This window comes from Acomys minous (assembly GCF_964271855.1).
Source record: "Acomys minous genome assembly, chromosome: 15".
In the NCBI taxonomy this organism is placed as follows: Eukaryota; Metazoa; Chordata; class Mammalia; order Rodentia; family Muridae; genus Acomys; species Acomys minous.
The window spans coordinates 93,144,389-93,155,945 of NC_140497.1; the positions used below are offsets into that span (position 1 = coordinate 93,144,389).

Genomic DNA, 11,557 nt, shown 5'->3' on the forward strand with positions numbered 1-11,557 from the left:
ACACTTCAGAGTAACCGTGGGTGGCGCTAGGCATCATGGAAAAACATCCTAAACTGAGAGAGAGCTCGTATCTCATGTTGAAAAGAAGATATTAATCCTTTCATACTAATATCTAGATTTAGAGTTTCCTTAAAGAAAACTTCCAACTTCTCACACTAACCTTAATTCATTTATAAAATCAGGCAATGCCAAAAATCTGTCAAGGTCAATGGGTGAAACATTGTGAAGATTTTAGGGAGGAAACAAAAATCCGAATGTATGAAAAAGAACATTCTTAATAATCTTTATGCCTTTATGTATCCATTTTTAAAAGTTTTTTGAGCCAGCAAACTTGGTTCAGTGGTTGAAGGCACCTGTCCCAAATCTCCCAATCTGGAGTCTACCTGCAACACCTCCAGCGTAGGAAGAGAGAAGCAACTCCTAGGTACTATCCTGTGATCTCCACAAGTGTATGTGGCATGTGCACACACACACACACACACACACACACACACACACACACGAATAAATAAAACATGGAATACAATTTTTAAGTAAAAGTCTTATTTTGTAGCTAGACTTTTGTCTCTACGTTCATGACAGCTGGGCTGACATGAGGACTAGTAACGTCTCTGACTCGTGACACCGGTGACCCCACATAGCGCTGAGGCGAGCAGTCTCCTGTCCACCGGACAGTGTTGCATGTACACTGTTTTCAGAAAGAAGTACAGGAGGAGAAGACGGAAGGATGGCTGCTGTTGGCACCACGAAGCATCCTCTGCCACAGCTGAACTGGAGGCTTTTTGTGCCTGCTCTGCTGGCTTTTCCGCCTTAAGATACGGCACAAGGACATAAGGAAAGCGACTCCCGGCCCAGAGGGTAAGAGGCAGCCTTGTGACGCACTTGCCCTGCCTGTGAATAAAGTGATGTGAGACACCACCAAATGATCCCCGTTTTCTCCTCCCCACCCCAGCTCTGCAATGCAGAGATCTATGTCTGATCCCATGACCGACTTGCAGCCATGCAGAGTTCCCTCTTTCTTTTCCACCATCGTTATTTGTAGCCAGACAATTAACACACCAGATCTAAGCAAATATCATTTAGGTTGTTTTCAGACTTCAAAATTCTGAAAAGGGTGGATTTGGGCAGGGCACTACAGTCTTGGAGGAGAACTTGTCACGTGTATGATGTCAGATGACTGTGGAGAGAGCACAACAGAGCATTGGCCTAAGCTTGGGGAACAAGTCTGCATTGACTCATGTCCTGGCTGACAGGGGAAGGGTCAAGGGCCTCCCACACCGGAAAGTGTCATCTCAGCCTTGGCATCCTGAAATCTTATCGGGAAGATCAGGAGGAAAACTAGACCTAGAATGCGCTTCTGCAAGACCCTTGCTCACTCCGTTCCTGTTGAGTGCAGCTGGCCCCCATGTTGGGGCCTCTGCGTTCACTCTGAACATACGGATGTGGGGACAGGAGGCAAGATGCACGACATGTCAGTGACGCAGACTTCTGTAGTAAATCCATTTTTAATAGCTCAGAGCAGTACATTTAGTGAGTCTTTCAGAGCATACGTGCCACATTTCTTCTCACTTTGGCCGAAATTAGTCCCTATTAGATGAACTAGAAGCTTTCAATCCTGACACCTCTACTGTTTTGTCACTTATTTTTAAAACAGTCTCAATACACAAGTCTGGCCCCAACCTTACAATGCTCCTGCCTCAGCCTTGGGGAATGCTGGAATCACAGGCCTGTGTCACCACATTTATCTGTATTGATTTTAGAAGTATAGACATTATATAAATTTTAAATGTTTAATATGTTAAATAAAATATTTCCTAATGACGGTGGACTTTGAAGATGTTCTCAAGCAGATTTTTCCCTAAGAGCTAGGCACTTCAAGCCAGGAGCAATGGTGTGGGCCTGGAATTCCAGCACTTTGGGAAGCAGAGGTAGGTGGATCACCGAGTTTGAGGCCAGCCTGGCCTACAAAGCGAGTCCAGGCCAACCAAGGCTACAGAGAGAAACCTAGTCTCAAGACCCTCACCCCTAAAAAAAAAAAAAAAAAAAGAGCTAAGCACTTCAATTCACCCAATATATAATTTTTTTTTAATAGCTATGGTTTAAAAAGGTGTGGAGGCGGGGCTGGAGAGATTGTTCAGAGGTTAAAAGCACTTCTGCTCTTCCAGAGTCCTGAGTTCAATTCCCAGCAACCACATGGTGGCTCACACCCATCTATACTGAGATGTGGTGCCCTCTTCTGGTGTGCAGGTGTACATACAGGTGAAACACTGTATGCATAATAAAATAAATAAAAATTTTAAAACATCTTTTTAAAAAAATTACAGATATTAAAATTTGTTTTACATATATGGTCTTGTTTGGTTGGTTTTTTTTTTTTGCCTGTTAATGTGGTGAATTACATTGAATTTTTTTTTCAAGTGACTAACTTTACATTCTTAGAACAGATTTCACTTGGCTGTGATATAAATAAGTCACTGAAACACAGAAAGGTGGGCACATCATAAGAAATTAGAAAGAAATCTGTATAATGAAACATAAACAGGAAGAAGGGTACATGTAAAGTGGGTGGAACAGGCAGAGAAAAGCATTGACGAGCATCACTGTTTCCTTCAGAGATGAGACAGTTATCACATGTTTGAAAACAGAGGGCCACATGCTTTCATATGATCAATCAAACAGCCAGCAAGAGTTGTACATTTAAGATACAAGCTATATCACTCCTGAATATATAATGAAGAGAAAGTCAGTGTGCAGAATATGTCCACACAGCTGGACACAGAGGTGCACACTTTTAATCTCAGCACTTGAGAGGCAGAGGCAGGCAGATCGCTGAGTTCGAAGCCAGCCTGGTCAACAGAGTAAGGCTACACAGAGAAACCTGGTCTCAAAAAAAACCAAAAACCAAAACCCTCCACAGCTATGTTTATCACGGTGCAGCTCACAAAGCTAAGCCATGGGATCATATAGGTGTGCATCTGCTGATGAGCCGACACAGAAAACATGGCATGCACACAATTGAAGTTCATTCAGACACAAAGGACAACAAAACTGTGTCATTTGTGGGAGAATGGATGGAACTGGAGACTGTCATGGTAAGCAAAATAAGAAAAAACATGACAGGCAGAGGCAGACGACTCTCTTGTGAGTTTGAGGCCAGCTTGATCCACATAAGGAGTCCCAAGCAAGCCAGGGCTGCTCAGTGAGACACTGTCTTAAAAAACTATAGTCTCGCTTTCTGGTGGTTGACAGGGCTGAGGAAGCCTCGCTGAAGGCTCCCATTGCCCTGCCATCATGTCTAAGTCAGAGTCTCCCACGGAGCCGGAACAGCAGCGGGACCTCTGCATCAGGGTGCTGAGCTTCGAAACAACCCACGAGAGCCTGTGGAGCCATTTTGAACAATGGGTAAACAGTCACTGTGTGATAATGAGGGATCCAAACACCAAGAGATCCGGGGGCTTCGGGTTTGTCACATACGCCACTGTGGAGGAAGTGGATGCCACTGTGAGTGCAAGGCCACGTAAGGTGGATGGAAGAGCTGTGGAACCCAAGACAGCTGTGTCAGGAGAAGATTCTCAGAGACCCGGTGCCCCCTTAACTGTGAAGAAGATCTCTGTCGGTGGTGTTAAAGAAGACGCCGAAGAGCATCACCTACCAGACTATTTTGAGCAGTGTGGGAAATCGAAGTGATTGAAATCATGACTGACACCGGCAGAGGGAAAAAAGAGGGGCTTTGCTCTTGTCACCTTTGATGACCATGACTCTGTAAATGGCCACAAATGTGAAGTAAGAAAAGGCCTGTCAAAGAAAGACATGGCGCCGGGGCAGCACTCGAGAGGCAGAGGCAGGTGGATCACTGTGAGTTCAAAGCCAGCCTGGTCTACAAAGGAAATCCAGGACAGCCAAGGCTACACAGAGAAATTCTGTCTCAACCGCCCCCTCCTCCCCCCCCAAAAAAAAAGAAACGAAAAAGAAAGCATGGCTAGTGCCTTGTCCAGCCAGAGAGGTCGGGTCGGAGTGGCTCCGGAAACTTTAGTGGTGGTCGCAGAGGCGGTTTTGGTGACAATGACAATTCTGGTCAAGGAGGAAACTTCAGTGGTTGTGGTGGCTTTGGTGGCAGCCAGGGTGGTGATGGTGGATGTGGTGGCCGTGGGATGGCTATAATGGATTTGTTAGTGGTAGAAATTATTTTGGGCTGGAGAGATGGCTCAGTGGTTAAGAGCACTGACTGCTCTTCCAGAGGTCCTGAGTTCAGTTCCCAGCAACCACATGGTGCCTCACAACCATCTATAATGGGATCTGGTGCCCTCTTGTGGTGTGCAGGAGTACATGCAGGCAGAACACACTGTATATGTAACAAATAGATCTTTTTAAAAAAATGAAATGATTTTGGAGGTGGTGGAAGCTACAATGACTTTGGCAATTACAACAACCCGACTTCAAATTTTGGGCCAATGAAGGGAGGACACTTTGGAGGCAGGAGCTCTGGCCCTTGTGGGGGTGGAGGCCAGGACTCTGCTAAAGCACGGAACCAAGGTGGCTGTGGAGGGTCCCGCAGCAGCAGTAGCTGTGGCAGTGGCAGGAGGTTCTAACTACGTTACAGCCAGGAAAGAAAGCTTAGCAGGAGAGGAGACCCAGAGAAGTGACAGGGAAGCTACAGGTTACAACAGATTTGTGAGCTCAGCCAGGCCCAGCGGTGACAGGCCCTAGCGGTTACAAAGAAGACATGATTTTAGACAATACTCATGTGTATGGGCAAAAAGAATTCCAGGACTGTATTTGTGACTAACTGTATAACAGGTTATTTCAGTTTCTGTTCTGTGGAAAGTGGAAAGCATTCCAACAAAGGGTTTTACTGTAGACCTTTTCCACTCATGCTGTTGATTGCTAAATATCTGATCATGACGCTGAATAACTGTGTCTTTAAAAAAAACTATAATCTCATATTTACTCTCATACTATAAAAACTATAAAATCAAGAAGGGAGAGAGGGAGAGAGAGAGAGAGGGAGAGAGAGGGAGAGAGAGAGAGAGAGGGAGAGAGAGAGAGGGAGAGAGAGAGAGAGAGAGGGAGGGAGAGAGAGAGAGAGAGAGAGAGGAAGAGAGAGGAGAGAGAGAGAGAGAGAGAGAGAGAGAGAGAGAGAGAGAGAGAGAGAGAGAGAGAGAGAGAGAGAGAGAGAGAGAGAGAGAGAGTGTGTGTGTCCTAGAGCATAGGCCTGTAATTAAAGCTATTCTGAGGTGGAAGTAGGAAGAGTCAAAGTTCAAGGCCTGCGCAGTAACCCAGCAAGATCCCAGCTCAAAATAAAAAATGAGTCGTGCGCTTGAGATAAACTCAAGGGTAAAGTTTTTTACCTCATGGGGGTGAATCTCTATACGCAACTCCCAGGACATGAGAAAGGAGATCAGGGGAAAAGAGAAGAGAGGAGGGCAAAGGGAGAGAGGACACAATGCAAGCCAGACATTAGATGCAAGGGAATGTCACCATGAACAGTTCTCAGTGACAACGAAGACAGTATACTTCAGATAATGCAATAATTACAATTTTTAAAAATGAACAAAAATGATGGATGACAGAACAGATTTAAGTCTTAACAACTCTCACAACTATGTCCTTCTGCCCTTCAATGTCATTTAAGGATGTGAGAAACAGGAAAGAAAATACCAGAAAAAAAAGAGCTGAAAAGTTCAGAGTGCTCACCTCAGTGGGCAGACAGCCTGGCCCAGGCAAGGAAATCCCTGGCCCTGAACTGTTGCTACTTTTATAGGTGTTTATTGCTGTTCTCAGTTATTCTCTTAAAAGACCCCAAGAACTATTTATATTGTATAATATTCTCAGAATTATAACACTATTTTGAAATATAGACTTAATTGTGAACACTCAGGTCACAAACCATTTTGGGCTTTTGTCATCTCCCATGCTTAGGAGTGTTTATTAAACTACAGCTTATCGGATCTACACCTCCATAAATACTTGTGATAAACGCAGAAAAGGAAAAATGTTCACAGAGAAGAGCACACACAAAAAGGGCATTCTCCTCCTGATTGACATCTCACACATCAAGTTCCAACTTGCAGCATAATGAAGCATTTCAGACAGAGAGTCCTGAAGATCGGCAAGCTGTGGAGAACTGCTCAAACTCTGAGGTAATGACAGGTCCCGGAGCTATCATTATACGGCTGGAAATCCTCACGCTGCAGGGACACAGACATTGTTTCTAAAAAAAAAAGACAAGTTAAACCTTTATTCTTAATAACCACTTTTAAACACCTTTAAAGGTCTATAGAGAAGAATACAAATCTGAGACTCGTATCTAAACCAGTAATTTCCACCTGTCACGATACGCCCTTAATGTAAGAGGAACTTCTCATCAGACCGGGGAGCATCACAAGTTCAAGGCTGACCTCCACAGTCCACCAGATAGTAAATGCTTAAAGTTTAAAATTACAACATCATGGGCCGGAGAGATGGCTCAGCGGTTAAGAGCACTGGGTGCTCTTCCTGAGGTCCTGAGTTCAATTCCCAGCAACCACATAGTGGCTCACAACCATCTCTAATGGAATCCAGTGCCCTCTTCTGGTGTGCATGAAAACAGAGTACTCATATACATAAAATAAATAAATATTTTTTTTAAAAAATTACAACATCAACTTAACAACCATCTAGATTTTAAGTTTTCATATTAGAAATATATCGCTGGGCTGACGAGATGGATGGCACAGTTAGTAGCGCGCTTACCTGAGCTTGGGCCCCAAGGCCGTGCAAAGAAAAGCTGGCTGTGACCAGATGGGCTGGAGAGGCTGTACAGTACCTCTGAGGCTCACTGAGGCCACACATCGCTGATCCTACCATTCCGGATCTAGATACATGAAGGTCAGGAGTCTGAAGCCAACCATAGCAAAACACTGCTTCAACAAACACAAAACAAAACAAAACCAAATCCCAAACCGACTTCATCATTCACTCACAAACCTTTAAAAATCCCTCATAATGTTTATTCATTTATAAGAGAATGAGAGATACACACACACACACACACACACACACACACACACGCACGCACGCACGCACACACGCACGCACGCACGCACGACACACTGGGAAGTCCATTGAGCACCTGAGGAGCGTCATCTCTCTCCTCCCACCACGTGGGCTCTTAGGATTAAATCCAAGGCACCAGGCTTAGCAGCAGATGCCTTTAACCACTGAGCCATCTCACTAGCCCATTATTAATTAATGTTGCAGCAGGAACTATGGGGCTTGAGCTTATGTGGATAATTAAACCTGTCCTCACCCCCTCAACGTGGACCGCAGAGCTGGACTTGATCCTTCTGTGTGTTGTCCAAAATGAGCCTTTGGTAGAACAGAGGAGAGGAGAGAGAGAGAACGGTCCAGCACTTGACAGCCACATGCCACGCTGACCTAGGGATGTCCCTTTTACTCCGTCTCTATGGATTCCACTTATTTCCTGAGGCACCAAGAGAAGACTCAGCAGATGAAGAGACACTGTACCTTTCCCATTATTATTTCAAAAGGCTTGTGAGCATTTCTTTGTTTAGAAAGGAAAAAACAAAACAAAACAAAACAAAAAAACAAAACAAAACCTAAAACACACTGTAGAAAGAAATGGAAAGACCAGATCTACAAAGCAAGACAGGAAAAAAAAAATCCACATATGTGAAATCAATTGAAGAAATTCAATATCCACTGAAAATTATTATAACCAAAGTAAGATGATGAAGAATGCCACTTCAACCTTCTAGAGCTTGGAAAATAATATGCTTTTGGAAATATGATTAAAACTGGCTGGCAAGATTCCTCAGTCAGTAAGGGCACTTGTCACACAAGCCTTGTGACCTGAATTCAATCCTCAGAACTGAAATAAAGGTGAAAAGGGAGGACCAACTCTGAAAATTTGACCTCTCTGTGCACATGCACACATACACGCTAATAATAATTAATAAAACCCTCTGATAAATATATGGAAAGCAGTCAAGGGTCAGCTCTCAAGTTTAGGACATTAAAGACTGTTTCATGAAAGCCAGGTTGTTCACAAGCTTAAAAATAGAAACCAAAGGAAAGTGATTAAGTACTTTGTCACAACTAACTTGCTGGTGTGTCAGCCACAGCACACTTCCCCAGGGACGCTTGGCGAGCAAACCTGCTGTGTTCGTTCTTGTTCAGTTTTGCACAGCCACATTGTTCCTCAGTTGTCTGTCAGCGGCAAATGTGTGTGTGTGCACTTTCTGGTGAGGGTTTGATGTAAGAATTCTAAGCCTTCACGTAATCCCCACCAGGTGTCTCTGAACCCACTGCAAGTTTTTTAATGTTGTTAATTGGACATAGTCCCTACAGTGCTAGCTGGCAATGTTTCTGGACATTTCTGAATGGATGTCAATCATTTATATGTATCATCGGGCACTTGAGGTGTGAGTTATATGGCTTGGACGACTGTTGTGTAGATAGGAATTCTTATTTATTTATTCACGGCAGTGTTGGTGTTCAAAGCCTTGGCTTTATTTATGATACAGAAGAAGTGAGTTCTCTCTCTCTCTCTCTCTCTCTCTCTCTCTCTCTCTCTCTCTCTCTCTCTCTCTCACACACACACACACACACACACACACACACACACACACACACACACACACACAAATTCAGGAATTTATTGGCCATTAAAACCTAACTTATTGAGCTAGGCACAGTAGCTCAGCACTTGGGAGGCTGAGGCAGGAGGATCGCTGCAAGTTCAAGACCAGCCTCTGCTATATAGTAAGTTCCAGGCTAACCTGGTCTATAAGTGAGTTCCAGGCTGGCTTGGAACTTTAAGTAAGTAAGTAAGTAAGTAAATAAATAAATAAATAATTAGTTAATTACATAAATAAATGAATCCACTTACATATCAAGTGTGTTAGGAATTTTCTGGAACTTCAAAGTAACTGCCATGAAAAGCACATGAGCACAAAAGTACGGGGCCAGAGTCCTGGAGACAGAACTGTTTTAGTGGGGACAGAGGTGGGGGTACACGGAAGAGAAGCATCTAGAAGGGGGCATTCATCAGATGTAAGCATTATGAAAAAGTCCATATGGAAAGCTACTATTTTATAAGCTCATTTTAAAACATAAGTAAATTTTTTTTAAAAAAAAAGTGAGTTTGACTGTAATGGATAATACTGCTTCCAGAAGTCAGCGATTATGAATCGTAAATCCTTGTGCTGGGGCGGGCTGCCTCCCAATAAGTCTCTGGCCAGGGAGGCCTGGAAAGCCACCAGAATAGGACAGGCTGGTGCCATCGTTCTAGGCTGTTCACTAGAACTGTTCCACGGGACCCTATTGCTGAGGACGTCACACGCTCCGGGGGCAGGACACAGGGAAGTGGAGCAGGAACTGAGTTCCCTCTGCTATGGCTAGCCTTTGTGGTGCCAGGAAGCGTTCTGCAGGCATCTGGAGGAGGAAAGCCATCAGCAGTCTCATTCAGACGCCGACCTTGTGTGCTGTCGGACCAGCCTGCCGGGCAACATGCATGGCGCCATAGTGGCATTCTATTATGAGGGTAACCAACTGCTTTCTGACAGGATGTGAGCTCTCCTCTACCAGAGAGAATTCATTTCAGGTACTATAATCTAGTCAAAAGCTGATAGACAGGGATGTCACGGGCCCCAGGAGACGTGGGGAACCTACTGTTATTTTGCTAGGTGAGCAAATTTTTTTTCCTTTATTAATTTATTCTTGTTACATCTCAATGGTTATCCTATCCCTTGTATCCTCCCATTCTTCCCTCCCTCCCATTTTCCCCTTATTCCCCTCCCCTATGACTGTTCCTGAGGGGGATTACCTCCCCCTGTATATGCTCATAGGGTATCAAGTCTCTTCTTGGTAACCTGCTGTCCTTCCTTTGAGTGCCACCAGGTCTCCCCCTCCAGGGGACATGGTCAAAGGTGAGGCACCAGAGTATGTGAGAAAGTCATATCCCACTCTCCACTCTACTGTGGAGAATGTTCTGTCCATTGGCTAGATCTGGGTATGGGTTTAAAGTTTACTGCCTGTATTGTCCTTGGCTGGTGCCTTAGTTTGAGCGGGAGCCCTGGGCCCCAAATCTGCCTATCATAATGTTCTACTTGTAGGTTTCTAGGACCCTCTGGATCCTTCTACTTTGCCATTCTCCCATGGGTGAGCAAATTTTTAAACTGCCTTCTAAATAACTTTTGTTTATGCTCATAGATTACTTTAGCATTGCACTCAGCCTTGGGAAGAGAAGCTTTCTTCCCCACAAGGTGCTGAGAACACATGAACAGTCACATATATGACCCCCTCCAAGGCGAACGTAAGAACCAGAGGACATGAAGAGATGCTATGGAACACCAAGTCAACGGTCCATCATGAATGAGGGAAGGAAGGGCTCGTGAAGCCCCGCCTCTCCTGAGGAGCTGTAGGCAGGTGATGGGTACTGGAAGGCAGTCATGTTCTCTAACAGTAGCCACTGCCAAGGTGCCCAGATTTCTTTTGTTTGGTTGTTTGGTTAGTTTTTTGAGACAGGGTCCCTCTGTGTAGCCTTGACTGTCGTAGACTCCCTTTGTAGACCAGGCTGGCCTCGAACTCACAGTGATCTGCCTGCCTCTGCCTCCCAAGTGCTGGGGTTAAAGGTGTGCACCACCAGAGGCACCCATATTTCAGGAAGTTACTTAATTGTCAAAGAATAAATCTTTTAAAAGTAAATTTCTGGGCCGGGTGTGGTGGAGCACGCCTTTAATCCCAGCACTCGGGAGGCAGAGGCAGGCGGGTCACTGTGAGTTCGAGGCCAGCCTGGTCTACAAAGTGAGTCCAGGACAGCCAGCCAAGGCTACACAGAGAAACCCTGTCTCAAAACAAACAAACAAACAAACAAAAGTAAATTTTTAGCCAGGCGTGGTGGCACAACAAGCCTTTAACCCCAGCACTCTTAACCACTGAGCCATCTCTCCGGCCCTTTTCTTTTTCTCTTTTAATTTATCTATTTACTTTACATCCCAACCTCAGTTTCCCCTTCCTCCTTTCTTCCCAGTCCTTCCCTCGATTCCATCCACTCTTCCTCCTTTTCTCATCAGAAAAGGGAAGGCCTACCATAGATATTAACCAGCCTTGGTATATCAACTTGGAGTAACACTAGGCTTATCTTCTCCTATTGTGGCTAGACCAGGCTGTGCATTAGGGGAATAGGGACCAGAGGCAGGCACCAGAGTCAGAGACAGCCCCCGCCCCAGCAGTTAGGAGTCCCACATGAAGACAGAGCTACACAGTTGTTACATATGTGCAGAGGTCACTCCCATGATGCTCTCCGGTTGGCGGCTCAGTCTCTGCGGGCCCCTAAGGGCCCAGGTCAGTTGATTCTGTAAGTTTTCTTGAGGTGTTCTTGACCCTTTGGCTCCTACAATCCCTCCTCCTTACCCCCCAGTCCCCCTCTTTTGCAGGGTTCCTGAAGCTCCACCTAATGTTTGGCTAGCACCACCTATTGTGTGGCCTTGGCTGTCCTGGACTCCTTTTGTAGACCAGGCTGGCCTCGAACTCACAGGGATTCACACCATAGTAT

General features: G+C 45.0%; 1 long non-coding RNA gene and 1 pseudogene across 2 annotated transcripts; one reads left to right on the forward strand and one right to left on the reverse strand.

The window, feature by feature from the left end:
- Positions 1-1,487: 1,487 nt before the first annotated feature.
- LOC311585428 (heterogeneous nuclear ribonucleoprotein A1-like) lies at positions 1,488-4,960 on the forward strand (annotated as a pseudogene). The gene is made up of 3 exons: positions 1,488-3,813; positions 3,984-4,208; positions 4,393-4,960. The product of its transcript is annotated as a heterogeneous nuclear ribonucleoprotein A1-like (transcript).
- A 929-nt stretch (positions 4,961-5,889) lies between these two features.
- Positions 5,890-7,265, reverse strand: LOC311584680. The gene is made up of 2 exons (XR_014774959.1): positions 6,733-7,265; positions 5,890-6,211 (listed from the first exon to the last, which is right to left on the reverse strand). It is a non-coding gene; the product is annotated as an uncharacterized lncRNA (long non-coding RNA).
- Positions 7,266-11,557: the final 4,292 nt, after the last annotated feature.